This window comes from Pan paniscus, chromosome X (genome assembly GCF_029289425.2).
Source record: "Pan paniscus chromosome X, NHGRI_mPanPan1-v2.0_pri, whole genome shotgun sequence".
Taxonomy (NCBI): domain Eukaryota; kingdom Metazoa; phylum Chordata; class Mammalia; order Primates; family Hominidae; genus Pan; species Pan paniscus.
In genome coordinates, this window is record NC_073272.2 from 62,911,662 (window position 1) to 62,934,456 (window position 22,795).

The following is a 22,795-nucleotide window of genomic DNA, read 5'->3' on the forward strand; positions in this document are numbered from 1 at the left end:
CAAAATTGTTGAAACTGTGAGCTGGCATAAGCTGGACCATTATCAGTTTTAATTTTTGTGGGCCACCCCATAAATGCAAAAGTTAAAAGAAGATGTTTAATGGCATATCGAGTGGACTCTCTAGGAACAGCATGTGCACTATCAACAGATACATGTACATATCTTAGTTTTCCAAATCAGGGATGTGTGTAACATCTGTTTGCCATAACTGATTAGGTTCCAGTCCTCTAGCATTAACACCTGTTGAAGGAGGGGACATGCCTGTGAGCTAGCAATCTCAGATTGTAGAATAATTTGCATTGTAGAATAATTTGTTTAGCTAGTCTCTGGGTAAGTTGAAATTGTTTAGATAAGTTTCTCCAGTTTTGGTGGAAAAGTTGATGCAATTGAGTGGCTTGGTCAAGCAATGATGTCATAACCTGAAGGTCTGCTTGATCATTGCTGTAAGCCAATGGGCCAGGCAGTGAGCTGTGGGCTCGAATGTGTGTAATAAAAATAGGATGTGTACATTGATCTAGCAATTGCTGAAGTTGGAGAAAAAGAGCACACAGGGTGGGATCCAGTGTGGACTTAATTAGGGCTGCTTCAAGGTTCTGCAGTAAATAAACAGGGTAAGCCGAGTCACTAACAATATTGAAGGGCTGAGCGAAAAAAGTTTCCAAAGCCAATATTAAGGCCCCAACCTCAGCTCTCTGAGTGCTAGTAAACCCAGATCAAGTGAGGGAATTACATGGTCTCCACCAAACGGCTGCTTTTCCATGTTTACCCAAACCATCAGTAAACAGTGTTTAAGCATTAGGTATGGGGGAATGAACTATTTTTGTAGGCAACACCATTGAAGTACGAGATAAGAACTGAAGCAGTTTGTCAGCAGGGAGGGTATGCTCTAAATGGCCTGTGTAATCAGAGAGTGCTATCTGAAGATCTAAAGAGAGGGGCAATACTGCTTCAAATTGCTTTTTACTCAAAGGAATCCTGATGATATCAGGGTCACAATCTTGCAACTGATTCCATTGTTTGTGGCCTGAATATATGACTTTACTAAGTAGCTGGATATAGGGAGATAGTGTTTTAGTCCCGGTATGTGAGCAATAAACCCATTCTAGAAAGTGTAGCCCTGGGGTCATCTGTCCTATTAATCCTGTAGGGGAGTGTTTAGTGGGAAAGAGAAACAACTGGATCGAATAGCCTGGGTTTATGTGATGTAGCTGCCTCTGAGAGATGGCTTGTTCTATTTCTTCAATCTCTCTTTTGGCTATAGGAGTTAAACACCTGGGAGAATCCAGGGCTGAATTGCCCTTTAAGATGGAAAACAGATTTTGCAATTTATCCGTAGTAATGCGCAAGGCACAGCAAAGCCAGTTAATATTGCCTAGTAATTTCTGATAATCATTTAAGCTATGTAAGTTGCTAGTATTTAATTTAACCTTTTGAGGTTTTACTGACTGAGAAGTCAGCATGTACCCAAGATATTTCCAAGGAGAGGACATTTGTACTTTTTTAGATGCCATGATTAAACCTCTTAACTGTGTATTCTTTATGACAGAGATATATACATTTAAAAGCATTGGCTCCATTGGGGCTGCTAGTAAAATATTATCCATAAAAGGAATAACCTTGCAGTCAGGAAACTTTGTCCTACTAGGGAGCAAAGCTTGATTTACATGATACTGACACATGGTAGGTGTGTTTAGCATTCCTTGAGGAAGCACTTTCCAATGAAATCAGCAATTTCAAAAGCTGGCCTTTTATTATTGATAGTTGCTATTGTAAACACAAATTTTTCTCTGTCCTTCTCTGCTAGATGAATGGTATAAAAACAATCTTTAAGTCAACAATGATTATAGGCCAATCTTGAGGAATTGCCACAGGGGAGGGGAGGACCTGTTGAAGAGACCCCACAGGTTGCAAATTAGCATTAATAGCAGTTAAGTAGTGCAAAAGTCTCCATTTACCAGACTTTTTGGGAATGACGAAAATGGGCGAATTCCAAAGGCTGTTTGATGGTTCTATATGGCCAGCTTTCAATTGCTCCTCAACTAATTCATGGGCTCTCTGTAATTTCTCTCCCTTCAGAGGTTACTGTTTTACTTAAATTGGATTTGGAAAGAGTCACGTTAGGGGTAAGTTTGGAGTAACAACAGTGGTCATTATCAGAAAAAGGTCTTTCAAATTCTTAATTTTTACTTAAATCTTAGCAGAGAATTATAATCTGGGATGTCACTTGTATACGAGGAACACATGAAATTTTGCCATGGGCTGCGACTGGAGCCAGAGGGCAACGATCCCGGGGTGGCGCCACATTGCACTCACCTAGGCGCCGCTTTTGGTCTGCACCACTTTTTGTTTGTGCCACTCCCTCCCCGTGCCACCCCCCTACCCTCTCCCCCCACCCCCCACCACTCCCTTCCCCCCTCCCCCGTGGCTGCTAATGGCCAGGTAGTCTGTCCCTCACACTCCTCCTGCCTGTCCTTAGCAGGCTAGCTCCCTCTCTCCAGCATGCACCTCCTCTCCTCCCTTAGCAGGCTAGCTGGGCCTGGCTCCCCAGTACACTGCAGGCCAAGTTCTCAGGAGCACTTGCCAGCTCCAGGTCTGTGAGCTTCCCTGCTGCTGAGCCTTTCTATCTACCGCCTGCTTGGCCATACGGCTCCAGCCTCTAATGCCTTTTCTTATCTTTTTATAAGCATTAAAAGAAATGTGTTTATATACCTGATTGCCTTGTTGATCTTGCATTACCAGGCAGGCTAAGAGCTCCCCTTCTAATACAGCTTGCTTAAGACAGGTTCCCACAACTGTAATGTATCCCTTGTTTTTTTCCTATTCATTGGAGGAGGGGGCTCAGGAAAAACCTCCGTTTTCTCTTTGTTGTTTTTACCCCAGTGATAGCGGGGCTGAGGGACAGGGAGGTAGGTGGTAAGGTAGGTGATGGTTCTTCCTCCTTCCCCTTTTTTGGCTCTTCTGTGCATAATGGGACCAAAGTCACCCTTACTGGAGCCCATAATGTTAGAGATGATACTGGGATCCATTGCCCTTGCACATGATGTTGTTTAAGATTTCTCCCCACTTTTTCTCAAAGCTCTACATCTAGTGGACCTTCTTCTGGGAATCATGGGTTATGGGATACCACAGTTTGCATGGGTCCCTTAATTGAGCCTGTGAAACCAAGGCTCCACTAGCTTTAAGCAGCTGTGTCAATACTTTTATATACTGTTTCTATTGAGCTGATAACTGTTGACTCATGATGAAACCTTAGCCTGAACAATTCCCCCCGGAACTTGGAAATCCCAAGTGTGCACCAATGACTTACTGACTCACTTACTGCTCAGCCCTTTTCACCATCATTTTCGAGGGGTCTGTCACAATCCTTCACAGCATTCCTCATGCAGGGTACCACCTGTGGGGGCCGGCCTGCAGACCCTGACCCAGCGGATGGATGAGAGACATACAGTGATACAGATATTTTCCCTGTCAATGCAGCTAAGGGGCTTCTGCTCCTGAATCTGCAGCATCAGCCAGATAACCCAGCAAAGTTTGCACTTATTTAGTACAGATTAAATGACAAAGGTCTCGAGGAAACACCACTAGAAGTTAATTAACATTGCAGACCCCCCAAGTAGACAGCAATCATGCACCTGTGGATAATCAAAGGTTGGTCTTAGGACCGCAAGAGTAAACAAGCTATTTAAGATAAAAACTCTCCCACATTCCCTTATTATTTGATCTTTTGCTATTCACTCAAGGTAAAGAGGATTAGGCTGCTTTCAGCCAAATATTTTACTGAAGCTATGCAACCTCCCAGCCTTCCAGGAAGGTTTGCTTCTCTTTTCTATAATTTTCTCTTACAATTTTTCCCACCACTCTGACTGAACACCTACAATATTCAAACAAATGCCTACAGAAAATGAGGAAAAAGATGTCAAACAATCCAATGTTATACCTCAAGGAAATAGAAAAACAAGAAAAATCTAAACCAAAAACAAGTAGAACAAAATAAACAACAAATATCACCGCAGAAATAAATAAAATAGAAACAAAAATATACAAAAGATGAACAAAACAAAGAGCTGACTTTTTAAGACAAACAGAATCAACAAACCTTTCAATAGACTAAGAAAAAAAGAAAGAAATCCCAGTCAGAAATGTAAAGGAAGACATTATAACTGATAGCACAGAAATAGGATAAGTCACAACTATGAACTATGACAAAAAATTGAAAAACATAGAAGAAATAGATACATTCCAGGACACAGGCACCTTACCAAGATTGAATCTTGAAGAAATAAAAGTCCTGAGAGGAACAATAATGAATAAGACAATAGCAGCAGCAATAAAAAGTTTCCCATCAAGGAAAAGCCCAGGACATGATGGCTTCATTGCTGAATTCTACCAAACATTTTAAAAGAACTACCAGCAATCCTACTCAAAGAATTTTCTTTTAATGAAGAGAAGGGAATACTTCTAAATTAATTATATGAGGCCAGCATTACCCTGATTCCTAAACCATACAAGTACAATAAAGAAAGGAAACTTTAGGCCAATATTCCTGATGAAGACAGATGCAAAAATCTTCAAGAAAACACTAGCAAACCAAACACAACTACACATTAAAAAAATATTCAACATAATCAAATAGAATTTCATCTAAGGCATGCAAGGATGATTCAACATATGCAAATCAATAAACATAATATATATTAACAGAATAGAGGACAAAACCATATGCTCTTTCAGGAAATGCTGAAAAAGCATTTGGTAAAAAAGCATTTTATCTACTTCCATTTATGATAAAAACTCAAGAAATTGTGTATAGAAGGAAGGCACTTCAACAAAATAAAGAACATATATGAAAAACCTACAGGTAACATTACACTGAAGGAGAACAAGTTGAATGGGAAAAAGTCTCTCTAAGAACTGGAACAAGGTGTCTACTTTCACTAATTTTATTCAACATAGTACTAGAAGTTCTAGCTAAAGCAATTGGACAAGTGAAATAAATTAAGGGCACTGAAATTTGGGAAAAGGATGTGTTTTTTTTCAGCTTCCAGAAGACATGTTCATATGTGTGTGTATATGTATATGTATATATATATATATATATATATATATAGAATACCTTGTATATGCCATCAAAAATTGTTAGAATAAATGAATTTAGTAAACTTGCAGGATACAAGGTCAACATTTAAAAATCAGTAGTGTCTCTATATGCCTATAGCAAACTGTCTGAAAAAGGAATCAAAAAAGCAATTCTCTTGACAAAAGTTACAAAAAATATACCTAGGAATAAATTTAACGAAGGAGATAAAAGTTATCTACAATGAAAAATATAAAATATTGATGGAAAATTTTGAAGAGAATGTAAATAAATGGAAAGATATTTCCTATTTATGAATTGGAAAAATTCATGTTAAAGTCTTTGTGTTATCCATAAGAATCTACAGATTTGATGGAATCCCGATCAAAATACCAATGGCATTTTTTATAGAAATAGACAAAACAGACACACATACTTCAAAATAGATATAGATAAAATAAAAATAGATACTTCAGATACTTTGGCTATCGAGGGTCTCTTGGAAATGCAAAAAAAAAAAAAAAAAAAAAGAAACCCTAGATAGCTGAAGCTATCTTGATAAAAAAATAACTAACCTAGAGGCAACACACTATTAGACTTTAAAATATACCACAAAGTGCCAGGCACGGTGGCTCACACCTGTAATCCCAGCACTTTGGAAGGCTGAGGCAGGTGGATCACGAGGTCAGGAGTTCAAGACCAGTCCGGCAAGATGGCAAAACCCCGTCTCTACTAAAAATAAAAAAATTAGCTGAGTGCAGTCGCAGGTGCCTGTAATTCCAGCTACTCAGGAGGCTGAGGCAGGAGAATTGCTTGAACCTGAGGGGTGGAGGTTGCAGTGAGCCGAGATCATGCCACTGCACTCCAGCCTGGGCAACAGAGTGAGATTCTGTCTCAAAATAAATAAATACATAAATTAAATTAAATTAAACAAAATAAAATAAAATATACCACAAAGCTATAGTAACTATAACAATATGTAACTGGCATAAAAACACATAGACAAATTGAACAGAATGTAGAACCCAGAAATAAATTGATGCATTTACAAACAATTTATAACCAAGCCACCAAGAAAGCACATTGAGGAAAATAAACTTTTTAATAAGTCGTGCTGTAACAATTATATATCCACATGCAAAAGGACGAGACTATACACTGTTTCTCACAACATCAAATTATCAACTCTAAATAAATTAAAGACTTAAATATAAGTCCTTCAACTATGAAACTACTGGAAGAAAGCATAGGGGAAGTGCTTCATGAAATTGCACTGGGCAAAGAGTTTTTGAATAAGACCTAAAAAGTGTAGGTAAGAAAAACAAAAATAGGGAAATGGTATTTCAGTAAACCAGAAAGCATCTGAACTGCAAAGGAAATGGGGTAAAGAGACAACCTACATAATGGTAGCAGGTATTTGCAAACTGTGCATCTGACAAGGGGTTAATATCCAGAATATATAAGAAACTAAAACAACTCAATAGCAGTTTAAAAAAGAAAACACAAACACATACACACACACCCACACACACATGCACACACACAAAGACACAACAAAACAATCCAATTAATAAATGTGCAGGGTGGAGCCAAGATGGCCGAATAGGAACAGCTCCAGTCTACAGCTCCCAGCATGAGCCACAAAGAAGACGGGTGATTTCTGCATTTCCAACTGAGGTACAGGGTTCATCTCACTGTGGAGTGTCGGAAAGTGGGTGCAGGACAGTGGGAACAGTGCACCGTGCATGAGCCGAAGCAGGGCGAGTCATCGCCTCACCGAGGAAGCACAAGGAGTCAGGGAATTCCCTTTACTAGTCAAAGAAAGGGGTGACAGATGGCACCTGGAAAATCGGGTCACTCCCACCCTAATACTGTGCTTTTCCAATGGTCTTAGCAAATGGCACACCAGGAGATTACATCCTGTGCCTGGCTCAGAGGGTCCTATGTCCACAGAGCCTCTCTCATTGCTAGCACAGCAGTCTGAGATCAAACTGCAAGGCAGCAGCAAGGCTGGGGGAGGGGCACCCCCCATAACCAAGGCTTCAGTAGGTAAACAAAGCGTCCAGGAAGCTCGAACTGGGTGGAGCCCACCACAGCTCAAGGAGGCCTGCCTGCATCTGTAGACTCCACCTCTGGGGGTAGGGCATTGCCAAACAAAAGGCAGCAGAAACCTCTGCAGACTTAAATGCCCCTGTCTGACAGTTTTGAAGAGAGTAGTGGTTCTCCCAGAAAGCAGCTGGAGATCTGAGAACAGACAGATTGCCTCCTCAAGTGGGTTTCTGACCCCTGAGTAGCCTAACTGGGAGGCACCCCCCAGGAGGGGCAGACTGACACCTCACACAGCCGGGTACTCCTCTGAGACAAAACTTCCAGAAGAACGATCAGGAAGCAACATTTGCTGTTCAACAAAATCTGCTGTTCTGCAGCCTCCGCTGCTGATAACCAGGCAAACAGGATCTGAAGTGGAACTCCAGCAAACTCCAACAGACCTGCAGCTGAGGGTACTGACTCTTAGAAGGAAAACTAACAAACCGAAAGGACATCCACACCAAAACCCCATCTGTTTGTCACCATAATCAAAGACCAAAGGTAGATAAAACCACAAAGATGGGGAAAAAACAGAGCAGAAAAACTGGAAACTAAAAATCAGAGCACCTCTCCTCCTCCAAAGGAACACAGCTCCTCACCAGCAATGGAACAAAGCTGGATGGAGAATGACTTTGAAGAGGTGGAGAAGGCTTCAGATGATCAAACTACTCCAAGCTAAAGGAGAAAGTTCAAAACCATGGCAAAGAAGTTAAAAAACTTGAAAAAAAAGTTAGGCGAATGGCTAATCAGAATAACCAAAGCAGAGAAGTCCTTAAAGGATATGATGGAGCTGAAAAACATGGCACAAGAACTACGTGACAAATGCACAAGCCTCAGAAGCTGATTCAATCAACTGGAAGAAAGGGTATCAGTGATGGAAGATCAAATAAAGGAAATGAAGCAAGAAGAGAAGTTTACAGAAAAAAGAATGAAAAGAAATGAACAAAGCCTCCAAGAAATCTAGGACTATGTGAAAAGACCAAATCTATGTCTGATTGGTGTACCTGAAAATGACGGGGAGAATGGAACCAAGTTGGAAAACACTCTGCAGGATATTATCCAGGAGAAATTCCCCAATCTAGCAAGGCAGGCCAACATTCAAATTCAGGAAACACAGAGAACACCACAAAGATACTCCTCGAGAAGAGTAACTCCAAGACACATAATTGTCGGATTCACCAAAGTTGAAATGAGGAAAAAATGTTAAGGGCAGCCAGAGAGAAAGGTAGGGTTACCCACAAAGGGAAGCCCATCAGACTAGTGGCTGATCTCTCAGCAGAAACTCTATAAGCAAGAAGAGAGTGGGGGCCAATATTTAACATTCTTAAAGGAAAGAATTTTCAACTCAGAATTCATATCCAGCCAAACTAAGCTTCATAAGTGAAGGAGAAATAAAATGCTTCACAGATAAGCAAATGCTGAGAGATTTTGTCACCACCAGGCCTGCCCTAAAAGACCTCCTGAAGGAAGCATGAAACATGGAAAGGAACAACTAGTACCAGCCACTGCAAAATCATGCCAAATTGTAAAGACCATCAAGGCTAGGAAGAAACTGCATCAACTAACGAGCAAAATAACCAGCTAACATCATAATGACAGGATCAAATTCACACATAACAATACTAACCTTAAAAGTAAATGGGCTAAAAACTCCAATTAAAGGACACAGACTGGCAAATTGGATAAAGAGTCAAGACCCATCAGTGTGCTGTATTCAGGAAACCCATCTCACATGCAGAGACACACATAGTCTCAAAATAAAGGGATGGAGGAAGATCTACCAAGCAAATGGAAAACAAAAAATGGCAGGGATTGCAATCCTAGTCTCTGATAAAACAGACTTTAAATCAACAAAGATCAAAAGAGACAATAAAGGCCATTACACAATGGTAAAAGGATCAATTCAGCAAGAAGAGCTAACCATCCTAAATATATACACACCCAATGCAGGAGCACCCAGATTCGTAAAGCAAGTTCTTAGAGACCTACAAAGAGACTTAGACTCCCACACAATAATAATGGGAGATTTTAACACCCCACTATCAACACTGGACAGATCAACGAGACAGAAAGTAAACAAGGATATCCAGGAATTGCACTCAGCTCTGCACCAAGCAGACCGAATAGACATCTACAGAACTCTCCACCCCAAATCAACAGAATATACATTCTTTTCAGCAACACACCACACCTATTCCAAAATTGACCACATAGTTGGAAGTAAAACACTCCTCAGCAAATGTAAAAGAAAAGAAATTATAACAAACTGTCTCTCAGACCACAGTGCAATCAAACTAGAACTCAGGATTAAGAAACTCACTCAAAACCACTCAACTACATGGAAACTGAACAACCTGCTCCTGAATGACTACTGGGTACATAACAAAATGAAGGCAGAAATAAAGATGTTCTTTGAAACCAAGGAGAAAAAAGACACAACATACCAGAATCTCTGGGACACATTCAAAGCAGTGTGTAGAGGGAAATTTATAGCACTAAATGCCCACAAGAGAAAGGAGGAAAGATCTTAAATTGACACCCTAACATCACAGTTAAAAGAACTAGAGAAGCAAGAGCAAACACATTCAAAAGCTAGCAGAAGGCAAGAAATAACTAAGATCAGAGCATAACTGAAGGAGACAGAAGCACAAAAAACCCTTCAAAATATCAATGAATCCAGGAGCTGGTTTTTTGAAAAGATCAACAAAATTGATAGACTGCTAACAAGACTAATAAAGAAGAAAAGAGAGAAGAATCAAATAGATGCAATAAAAAATGATAAAGGGGATATCACCAGTGATCCCACAGAAATACAAACTACCATCAGAGAATACTATAAGCACCTCTATGCAAATAAACTAGAAAATCTAGAAGAAATGGATAAATTCCTTGACACATACACTCTCCCAAGACTAAACAAGGAAGAAGGTGAATCTCGGAATAGACCAATAACAGGCTCTGAAATTGAGGCAATAATTAATAGCTTACCAACCAAAAAAAGTCCAGGACCAGATGGATTCACAGCTGAATTCTACCAGAGGTACAGGGAGGAGCTGGTACCATTCCTTCTGAAACTATTCCAATCAATAGAAAAAGAGGGAATCCTCCCTAACTCATTTTATGAGGCCAGCATCATCCTGATACCAAAGCCTGACAGAGACACAACAAAAAAAGAGAATTTTAGACCAATATCCCTGATGAACATTGATGCAAAAATCCTCCATAAAATACCAGCAAACTGAATCCAGCAACACATCAAAAAGCTTATCCACCATGATCAAGTAGGCTTCATCCCTGGGATGCAAGGCTGGTTCAACATATGCAAATCAGTAAACATAATCCAGAATATAAACAGAACCAACGACAAAAACAACATGATTATCTATACAGATGCAGAAAAGGCTTTGAGAAAATTCAACAACTCTTCATGCTAAAAACTCTCAACAAATTAGGTATTGATGGGACATATCTCAAAATAATAAGAGCTATCTATGACAAACCCACAGCCAATATCATACTGAATGGACAAAAACTGGAAGCATTCCCTTTGAAAACTGGCACAATACAGGGATGCCCTCTCTCACCACTCCTATTCAACGTAGTGTTGGAAGTTCTGGCCAGGGCAATCAGGCAGGAGAAGGAAATAAAGTGTATTCAATTAGGAAAAGAGGAAATCAAATTGTCCCTGTTTGCAGATGACATGTCTAGAAAACCCCATCATCTCAGCCGAAAATCTCCTTAAGCTGATAGGCAACTTCAGCAAATCTCAGGATACAAAATCAATGTGCAAAAATCACAAGCATTCTTATACACCAATAACAGACAAACAGAGAGCCAAATCACGAGTGAACTCCCATTCACAATTGCTTTAAAGAGAATAAAATACCTAGGAATCCAACTTACAAGGGATTTGAAGGACCTCTTCAAGGAGAACTACAAACCACTGCTCAATGAAATAAAAGAGGATACAAACAAATGGAAGAACATTCCATGCTCATGGGTAGGAAGAATCAATATCGTGAAAATGGCCATACTGCCCAAGATAATTTATAGATTCAATGCCATCCCCGTCAAACTACCAATGACTTTCTTCACGGAATTGGAAAAAACTACTTTAAAGTTCATATGGAACTGAAAAGGAGCCCGCATTGTCAAGTCAATCCTAAGCCAAAAGAACAAAGCTGGAGGCATCACACTACCTGACTTCAAACTATACTACAAGCCTCCAGTAAACAAAACAGCATGGTACTGGTACCAAAACAGTGATATAGGCCAATGGAACAGAACAGAGCCCTCAGAAATAATGCTGCATATCTACAAGTATCTGATCTTTGACTAACCTGACCAAAAAAAGAAATGAGGGAAGGATTCCCTATTTAATAAATGGTGCTGGGAAAACTATCTAGGCCTATGTAGAAAGCTGAAAGTGGATCCCTTCCTTACACCTTATACAAAAATCAATTCAAGATGGATTAAAGACTTAAATGTTAGACCTAAAACCATAAAAACCCTAGAAGAAAACCTAGGCAACACCATTCAGGACATAGGCATGGAGATGGACTTCATGTCTAAAACACTGAAAGCAATGGCAACAAAAGCCAAAATTGACAAATGGGATCTGATTAAACTACAGAGCATCTGCACAGCAAAAGAAACTACTATCAGAACGAACAGGAAACCTACAGAATGGGAGAAAATTTTTGCAATCTACTCATCTCACAAAGGGCTAATATCCAGAATCTACAATGAACTCAAACAAATTTACAAGAAAAAAACAAACAACCCCATCAAAAAGTGGGCGAAGTATATGAACAGACACTTCTCAAAAGAAGACATTTATGCAGCCAAAAGACACATGAAAATATGCTCATCATCACCGGCCATCAGAGAAATGCAAATCAAAACCACAATGAGATACCATCTCACACCAGTTAGAATGGCAATCATTAAAAAGTCAGGAAACAACAGGTGCTGGAGAGGATGTGGAGAAACAGCAACACTTTTATACTGTTGGTGGGACTGTAAACTAGTTCAACCATTGTGGAAGTCAGTGTGGCGATTCCTCAGGGATCTAGAACTAGAAATACCATTTGTCCCAGCCATCGCATTACTGGGTATATACCCAAAGGATTATAAAACATGCTGCTATAAAGACACATGCACACTTATGTTTATTGCGGCACTATTCACGATAGCAAAGACTTGGAACCAACCCAAATATCCAACAATGATAGACTGGATTAAAAAAATGTGGCACATATACACCATGGAATACTATGCAGCCATAAAAAATGAAGAGTTCATGTCCTTTGTAGGGACATGGATGAAGCCGGAAACCATCACTCTCAGCATACTATCGCAAGGACCAAAAACCAAACACCGCATGTACTCACTCATAGGTGGGAATTGAACAATGAGAACACGTGGACACAGGAAGGGGAACATCACACATCGGGGCCTGTTGTGGGGTGGGGGAGGGGGGAAGGATAGCATTAGGAGATATACCTAATGTTAAATGAAGAGTTAATGGGTGCAGAACACCAACATGGCACATGTATACATATGTAACTAAGCTGCACGTTGTGCTCATGTACCCTAAAACTTAAAGTATAATTAATAAATAAATAAATAAATAAATAAATAAAACAACCCAATTTTATGTGGATCAGTGCTCCTAATGGCTTAGGGTAAAATGACAGCTACAGCATATCTAGAATGTTAAAGTGGCATGTCTCAGACAACGTGGATGTACATAAGGTACTTGAGAGAATACTCCATAATAGCAAAAAACGTTGCAAAGACTAAAATATTAAATAAGACCTTTTTTTCCTGAGCAATAATTTGCCCAGGCTGGTCTCAATCTCTTGGCCTCAAACGATCCTCCTGCCTTGGCCTCCTAAAGCATTTGGATTATAGGCGTGAGCCACTGCTCCTGGCCAGAATTCTTGATTAAACAATAGGGTCTAAATAAACTTAAAACCCTTTTATTCTTTTTATTCTTACAGGGCAGACTCAAATATTCTATTTCTTTCCAACTTTGTAGTCTTGTCATAACAACCCAATATTCTCTGGGGCAAGTGGATGCTTATGACCAACTGGCCTGAAATGGGGGAATATAGGGTTAGTGGTGAGTCACGTCTAAGAAAATGCAAGAGAATAGCACCATATCACATTTCAAAATAAAATACAATCTACATATAAAACTGAAATAAATAAATAAATAAATGTGCAAAAGACCTGAATAGATATTTCTCAAAAGAAGACACACGGCTGGGCACAGTGGCTCAGGCCTGTAATCCCAGCACTTTGGGAGACCAAGGTGGGTGGTTCACAAGGTCAGGAGATCGAGACCATCCTGGCCAACATGGTGAAACCCTGTCTCTTCTAAAAATACAAGAAAAAAAAAAAATTAGCTGGGCATGGTGACATGCACCTGTAGTCCCAGCTATTCAGGAGGCTGAGGCAGAAGAATCACTTGAACCTGGGAGGTGGAGGTTGCAGTGAGCTGAGATCGCGTCACTGCACTTCAGCCTGGGGGACAGAGCGAGACTATCTCAAAAAAAAAAGAAGACACACAAATGGCCAACAGATATATGGAAAAAGCCTCAACACCACTAATCATCAGGGAAATGCAAATCAAAACCAAAATGATATATCTTCACACCCTAATTAGAACAGCTATTATCAAAAAGAAAAAAAGATATAATAAATGCTGGTGAGGATGTGGAGAAAGGGGAATTCTTATGCACTGTTGGCAGGAATGTGAATTATTACAGCCATTATGGAAAACAGCATGGAGTTTCCTCAAATAATTAAAAATAGAGTTACTATATTCTCCAGCAATTCCACTATTGGATATATATCTACGAAAAGTAAAATTAGTATGTCAATTAGGAATCTAAAAACGTTGATTTCATAGAAGTAGAGAATAGAATAATGGTTACTAGAAACTGGGATGTGGAGAGCAGGCAGTGTCACTAGGTGTGAGACAAGAAGAATATCTATTACATGGTAGGGTGAGTATAGCAAATAAGAATGTAATGTATATTTCAGGATAACTAGAAATGAATAATAGTTAAAGTGATGGATATGGTAGTTATCAACATTTGATCATTATACAATGCATACCTACATTGGAAAACCACACTGTATCCCATAAATATATACAATTATTTTGTTCCAATTATACATTTTAAAATTACTTCACAGAAAAGAAAAAAGCTTCAATACATAATTAATTATTTTGCATCAAATGGAAAAAATAGAAAATACTTGTAAAGAAATAGAACGCATAAAGAAAAGAACCATATGGAAAGTCTTAGAACTGAAAAATCAAATAAAAATAAAAATCACCTGTGGAAATGGTCAATGTAAGAATAGACATGACAGAAGATAGAATCAGCAAACTTGAGGACAGAAAAATAGAATTTACATCATATGAACAACAGAGAAAATAGACTGAAAAATAATGAAAGTCTCAGAAACCTGTGAAACAATAATAAAAGAGTTAACATTTATAATTGCTTCAAATAAAGTAAAAATCTTAAGTAAAATCTGTCAAAACATGTAAAGGAACTGTGTCCTAAAGATTTCAAATATTAATGGCAGAAATTAAAGAAGAGTTAAATAAAAGTAAATACATACCGTATGCATAGATTGGAAGACCTAACATAGTAAAGATGTCAACTCTCCTATTTGATCTATAGGTTTAATGTAACATTTATGAAAGTTTGAGCTAAGCTTTATAGACATACACAATGTTCATTTTAGTTTTCTTTTTTTTTTTTGAGATGGAGTCTTGCACTGTTGCCCAGGCTGGCGTGCGGTGGCATGATCTCGACTCACTGCAACCTCCGCCTCCCAGATTCAAGCTATTCTCCTGCCTCAGCCTCCTGAGTAGCTGGGATTACAGGTGCCCACCACCACGCCTGGCTAATTTTTTGTATTTTTAGTAGAGACGGGGTTTCACTATGTTGGCCAGGCTGGTCTCGAACGCCTGACCTCATGATCCACCCACCTACGCCTCCCAAAGTGCTGCATCTTAGATTACATGCAAATGCACAATATCTAGAATAGCTAGAATAATTTTAAAAGGGAAGTATATGGCTGAAAAAAGTATTCTACTCAATGTTAAGGCTTACTGCATAGCTACTGTAATCAAGAAAGTACATTGTTTGGAGAACGAAAGAGATAACCCAGAAATACACTCACAGAAATATGTCCATCTGATTTTGACAGAGGTGCAAAAGCAATTCAGTGGAGAAAAGACAGTAATAAACTGTCTTTTATTCAACAAATCTCAACAAATGGAGGAATTGAACATACGTAGAAAAAAATGGAAGTCCCACAAACTATCACAGTGTACCCCATAAATATGTACAATTATTATGCTTCAATTTGAAAATAAAACATTAAAACTATTAGACGTAAACCTCATATAAATATTAACTCAAAATGGAAAACTGGCTAAAATGTGTATATATATTTATATATATGTATGTATATATGTATATAAGTATATATGTGTATATACATATACACATGTATAGAAGCATATACATATATATATATAAGTGTGTATGTATATATTATATATATATATTTTTTTTCCAGACGGAGTTTCACTCTTGTTGCTCAGGCTGGAGTGCAGTGGTGCAATCTTGTCTCACCACAACCTCTGCCTTCTGGGTTCAAGCAATTATTCTGCCTCAGCCTCCCAAGTAGCTGGGAATACAGGCATGTGCCACGAGGAACTTAAAAATTTACAAGAAGAAAACAATAACATTAAAAAGTGGGCAAAGGACAGCCAGGTGCAGTGTCTCACGCCTGTAATCCCAGCACTTTGGGAGACCAAGGTGGATGGATCATGAGGTCAGGAGATCGAGACCATCCTGGCTAACACGGTGAAACCACATCTCTACTAAAAATACAGAAAATTAGCTGGGCCTGGTGGTGTGCGCCTGTAGTCCCAGCTACTCGGGAGGCTGAGGCAGGAGAATTGCATGAACTTGGGAGGCAGAGCTTACAGTGAGCCGAGATTGCACCACCGCACTCCAGCCTGGGCGACAGAGCGAGACTCTGCCTCAAAAAAAAAAAAAAAAAAAAAAAAAAAAGTGGGCAAAGGACATGAAGAAAGACTTCTCAAAAGAAGACATACAAAACTGTACAAACCAGAAGAGAGTGGGGGCCAATATTTAACATTCTTAAAGGAAAGAATTTTCAACCCATAATTATATATCCAGCCTAACTAAGCTTCATAAGCGAAGGAGAAATAAAATCCTTTACACACAAGCAAATGCTGAGCAATTTTGTCACCACCAGGCCTGCCTTACAAGAGCTCCAGAAGGAAGTGCTAAACGTGGAAAGGAAAAACCTGACCAGCCACTGCAAACACATATCAAATTGTGAAGACCATTGACACTATGCAGAAACTGCATCAACTAATGGGCAAAATAACCAGCTAGCATCATAATGACAGGTTCACATTCACACATAACAATATTAACCGTAAATGTAAACTGGCTAAATGCCCCAGTTAAAAGACACAGAGTGGCAAATTGGATAAAGAGTCAAGACCCATCGGTGTCCTGTATTCAGGAGACCCATCTCATGTACAAAGACACATATAGGCTCAAATAAAGGGATGAAGGAATATTTCCCAAGCAAATGGAAAGCAGAAAAAAGCAGAGGTTGCAATCCTAGTCTCTGACAAAACAGACTTTAAACCAACAAAGATCAAAAAAGACAAAGAAGGGGATTACATGATAATAAAGGGATCAACTTTACTTTTGCAGAAGAAGTTCACCAATCCTTTCAGGAAATTGGTCAGCAATATAGTAGGCAAAAGTCACAAGTGAATATTGAGCACTTGAAATGTTGCCAGTTTGATAGGGAAATTGAATTCTTATTTTTATTTAGGTTTAATTAACTTAAATTTAAATAGCCACATGTGACTAGGGCCTAGCTAGAAAATGCAGAGCTAGAGGCAGAGGTCTGCATTTGCCCAGAAAGAGCAAAGCTAGTAAATGAAAACATTGTTCTATTGTAAAATAAGGAAGAAATGAATTAAGGGGCATGGAATAAAACTAAGGAAATGTAGACATGATTTGTAATCTAGAAAATCAACGGGAAATGAAAACTTACTAGTGATAGCATACTATTTTATAAAATGTATCCTTATCTTTATAGTTTGCTTTAATGTCTTTCTGAATTGAGAAAATAGGTTCCTGAAACTTATGAATGGTTTTGTGTGGCTGATAGCTCTTGCTAGTGAGTTTTTTGAAACTCAAAAATGTGTTAAGCAGATCCCTGTTTAAGATCATGCTAATTATAGAAAACAATAGAAAGCTTGAAAAGTTCTCAAGAGCTACTAATGCTGATTGAATACTTTAAAAGAGGAGAGAGGAAGAGCAAGAGCAGGATCACTGGGAGGACAACACATCTTTAAGCTATACTTACCTTCTGGTCCTCTTTAAAAAGTGGCAAAGAAGCCCAAAAATTAAAGAAAGAAAATAAAGAAAAATGAAAGACCAGCCCTAGAAAGTTATTTTTATACAACCAGAGAGACCTCTTAAATACATTGTTGCTTACATCCAGTGGTGTGCTGGTAAACCTGCTCTTTAGGGGGGAAAAAAAACTTAATTTGCAGTGTTTGCCAGTTTCCATTGTGTAAATACTCCCACCTTAGCCAATTTCAAGATACAGACAGTTTAACATCCAAATTTCAGAATATTTAACAATCAGCTCTTGCCATGCTGCCAATCATTAGACTAGTTCAGATCTCGAGATACAGGTGTGCGTGTGTGTGTGTGTGTATGTGTGTGTGTGTGTGACAGAGAGAGAGAGAGAGGAGGTACTTGCCTTCCATAACTAAAGTGCTTCATTGCTTCATTTCTCTAGGTCTCTGTTTATGCTCATGCATGTATATTTGAACTCAGAAAGCAAGAAAATATAAGAAACAAAATTATAGTAAGGCATATTTAACATGTAGTGAATTTTCTCCCCTTTTAGCTTCAAAAGCCTAAAATCAAAAATTAGGATGACCTTTTGTCTCCTTAAAGTATTGGCAGAATTGAGGCAAAGACTAAACTTTAGACAGGTTCCTCTTAGTCATATTTTTTACTAGGCGTCATCCTTGGTCCTTGTCTTCAGCCTATTTGTCCAGTTTAACAATAATTCTATTAATTTTGTTTACAGAGAATTCCCCACCCTTGATATTTGATCATCCTCATTTCTGATCAAATTCCTCATTCCTCGCCTTGATATCTGATCACCTTGGCCATCAGCAAGAATCCTGTTACATTGGTTTAGCAAGAATTGCCTCCAATGTGAAGTCTCCTCTTAGTAATTCCATCTAGTGAACCTGTCATTCTGCTCATTGACTATATATTCCCTGGGTTCTTTGCTGTATTCAGAGTTGAACCCAATCTCTCACCTCTATTGTGACAGTCCTGATACCTACTTTAATAATCCTGAATCAAGTTTTCCTTACATTTTAACAAGTGTCAGAATAATTTTCAACAGTTATGGGGCTACAGCTTAGCATCAAATGTGTCGTTGGACCCCCAGACTTCTCACCCAAGACCCTAAGTGTATGCCATTGAAGCCTTTGTCTTCACTCCTTAGTTATTGATCAGAGATCCATTGGTGAGTCCAACTCTTGAGCCAGTGCTCTGGATGACAGTCCACTGAAGCATGTTAAGGACAGATTTTAATTCCTAGGATTCTGAGTACATTCTCCGAAGCTCAATTAGATATCTTGAAAGGTACTTCCTAAGCTGGAAGTTCCTCCTGGAACTTTTGAGTGGATATTCACTTACCCGTGGCTCGGAATTTTTTTTTTTTTTTCTTGGCTGCTTGTGAGGCCTCTTTGTTCTATTTGATCCTGCTTTTCCCATAGGAAATTTTCTGTCAACTGAACCTCCCTTTGTTGAACCCTTGGTAACTATATGTTCTACCACTATGGTGCTAACTGCCCACTTTGTACCTTGTTGGCATGATTTTACTGAGAAAAATGGAACTCCATTGGCTTCTTCAGAAACCTTAAATCTATCCAAACTTGCTCATCTATGACCTCTCCCTTCCGATAACTTCTGCTCCTCCCTCCTTCTTTTACCACCTTCCATCTTCCCTTCAGTTTCCTTGGATTCTTTGAAATGTCTTCCTTCACAACAGTCTACCTCCTCCACACATCCATCCATCCCTGCCAGACTTTTCCCTTCCCATTCCAGCTCCTGAATTCCCTATAGTCACTTGAACTTTAGGCCCCACCTCCCCCATTAGGGCTCTCAAGGTATTTGGGGAACTTAAAACCAAGTACATATTGGAACAAAAGAAAATCTTAAAAGTCTCCTCCATGAATATTGTTAAAAAGAAATATTGAGAAGGTAACATTTTTTTATCACCAGCAATACAATTCAGATAAAAATATGAAGCAGAGAGAAGATGAGAACCAGCTATTTTAAATAAACTGTTGAGTTTTATATTACTGTATTTATCAGACTCATGACAAATTTCAGAATAAAAGCTATAGTGTCTATTTGCATCTGTCTGTGTATGTTTGGGTATGTATGTATGTTATGTATATGCGATATTTTTTATTTCCAAATAACATTACCAAATTAATTCCTAAAATCATATAAAGATAGTCTTTTCTGATAGGCTTAGAGATAATCACATATGTAAATTAAACATTCCTTAAACTTCCAGAAATATAGAAACTAATCAAAATGTTTTTCAAGTATATGTAATTACATAAATTTGGTAAATAAGACTAGTTTGATATTATTGGTTTAACAAATATGGGTATGCCTTCTGAGTTATCAGCATTAAGTACATAGGGGAAGAAAAATACTTTCCACCCTTTGAAGTTCTCAGATAGGGCTCTAACAAGAGAAATATTGACAGATAAAAGCATACAAATGCATTTATTATTAGTTTTTTGTGACATGAAAGCCTTCATGATGAAATGAAGACCTGAATAAATAATTAAACCTGAGTTTTTTTTTATGATAGGTTTGATGAAGAGTGGAAAGTTTTGGAAGAATGTCATAAGACAAAGGGTATGAGCTAAGTGTAGTAAACTGAAAGGATCTTAACATAGCTCGTTCATTCAAATTCCTCTCACTGTCCCTCCATCTTCAGAGATAAGGATGCTCCTTTCCTCTGGGTATTGGGAGGGAACCTGTTATATAAATCTGTTATTATCTACATTAGTGGAGAAGGACAGAGGAATGTCAGAGTCCTTCCTGACATTTCTCAAGTTCTTTTAGCTTAAAATAGTTAACATGCCAAGGTGCCATATTTTGTGGTAGTGTCTTCTAAACCTATCGAGTATAATATGAACATACGTTTTTACTCTACTTGGTTTTACTAGTGAAATAAGGTAATATTGTAACAGTGAAAAGGAAGTTTAGCACAACTAACCGCATTTCGCTCCTAGCCTCTGCATGGTGATATCTTTTAAATTACTTTTGCTTATCTCTGCATGCAGGGCAAACTAACTATGGAAGGAATTTAATTTATAGTTCTACTTTAAATCAAGGACAATAATGATATCTTTTCCAATGCTAACCCCCCGAGGAAATAAGAAAGTATGTACATACTAATGATGTTATGCTAAAGATTGACAGGAACATTTGTGACCTGAATATTACACCATTCAAAGTCAACGGAAAAAGAATAAAGAAGTTTCACAGTCCTCTTAGACCCTTGCTGCTGCCCAGATGTCTGTGGTCATTGGTCACCTCTTAACCTCACCCCCCACTTTTTCCTCCCTCCTCAGAGGAGGAGCCTAAAATTTATATTACCTTAAGATAGTTCTTTAGGATACTAATTCTGCTATCTTTTCAGTTTGCTGGCTCTGAATAAAGTTGTTTTCCTTGTCCAAATACCTTCTACCAACTTATTGGCTGTCATGCAGTGAGTGCTACAAGCACTGGACTTGGTTACTAGATGTTCAAGATTATAAAAATTATAGATTCAACCTAAGAACAGAAGTCCAAGTAAACAGCAGTAAAAAAAAAATTAAAAAATAGCTGGGCACGTGGCTCATGCCTGTAATTCCAGCACTTTGGGAGGCCGAGGCAGGAGGATCACCTGAGGTCAAGAGTTCGAGATCTGCCTGACCAACATGGAGAAACCCCATCTCTACTAAAAATACAAAATTAGCTGGGCGTGGTGGCACATGCCTGTAATGCCAGCTACTCGGGAGGCTGAGGCAGGAGAATCACCTGAACTTGGGAGGAGAAGGTTGCGGTGAGCCAAGACTCCATCTCAAAAAAAAAAGAAAAAAATAATAAGTTTTTTGGTTTTAACTTTTTGATACATTTCTAACACGCATGTGCTGTAAAAATAATTAACAGGAAAATAATTTGAGATGATGACTAGCTAGTTTAATGTAATAATACATTTGCTTAAAAATACTTTTCAAAATCTTTTTGGTAACTTGCAAATTTAATGTTATGCTAAGTTAAGTAACATTAATTAAATATTTAGATCAATTCTAAGTAACATAAAATACAAATGTATTTATAAGTTTAAGTTTGTGTACTCTTGGCCTCTTATTTTTATATAATACAAAAAAATTAAAAATATTCAAGTCTGCTATTAAAATGTTCTTATTGTTGGCCAGGCGCAGTGGCTCACGCCTGTAATCCCAGCACTTTGGGAGGCCAAGGTGGGCAGATCACAAGGTCAGGAGTTTGAGACCATCCTGGCCAACATGGTGAAACCTTGTCTCTACTAAAATACAAGGGAAAAAAAATTAGCTGGGCATGGTGGTGCGCGCCTGTAGTCCCAACTACTCGGGAGGCTGAGGCAGGGGAATTGCTTGAATCAGGGAGACAGAGGTTGCAGTGAGCCGAGATCACACCACTGCACTCCAGCCTGGTGACAGAGTGAGGCCCCATCTAAAGAAAAAAAAAAAAAAGGACAGAAAGGACTTCAACAAAGAGGGAGTATCTAAGAGACTCATAGAAAGGACTATGACTAGTATTACAGGGTACAGGCTTCTGAAGGCATTGCTTAAATAACTTGGAAATCATATCACTTGACTGCATGAGGATTTCCAGAATTTTAGTAGAGAAGATGATGGGTTCATCAAACTGTGAACCCAAGATTTAGAAGAATAGGAAGTAATTACACAGGATTGGATAAATTTATAAAGAATGCTTATAATTTATTATGGCTTTTTGAGTGGAAACTGGCTAGTTCTTTAATATCAATGTTCTGGATGTAAGGAAACTGTTTCCCTTTTCTCTTAAATTATTTCTAATAATTAACAATTAGTAAATTATATATTTGTAAACAGAAATGCAACATTTAATTTTCTCCCTGTCTGTTCTCTCCAGAATCTGGAAATTCTTACTGAGTGATCTCATTTTTATTGTAATATAATTATTTGCATAAAGTAAATAAGAATATGTTCCACTTTTGAAGAGACATAATTGGAATCATTCATTGCATAACCAAGACTTTGACTGGAATGTCGTATTTGATAAAGATGTGCATAGTGTCAGATATGACCAGACAGTTTTAACAAACTAAGGTTGATTGAGTGGAGCCAGTTCTTACAAAGCTTTCTTGGGGAAACCAGCCTGGTATCCGGCTTACAGAGTTTCCAGCCTTACAATG

General features: G+C 38.5%; 1 protein-coding gene across 5 annotated transcripts in view; it reads right to left on the reverse strand.

The window, feature by feature from the left end:
* The window catches only part of SPIN4 (spindlin family member 4), a 215,906-nt gene that overhangs the window by 13,571 nt on the left and 179,540 nt on the right, over positions 1-22,795 (reverse strand). The window contains exon 5 of one of the 5 annotated variants that reach the window (XR_008622830.1): positions 17,536-22,071. The exons of the other annotated variants lie outside the window; for them this stretch is intronic. The gene's annotated coding sequence lies outside the window, so the exon portion shown is untranslated. Of the gene's footprint in view, positions 1-17,535; positions 22,072-22,795 lie in introns of those variants that run through there. 5 annotated transcript variants of the gene reach the window in all.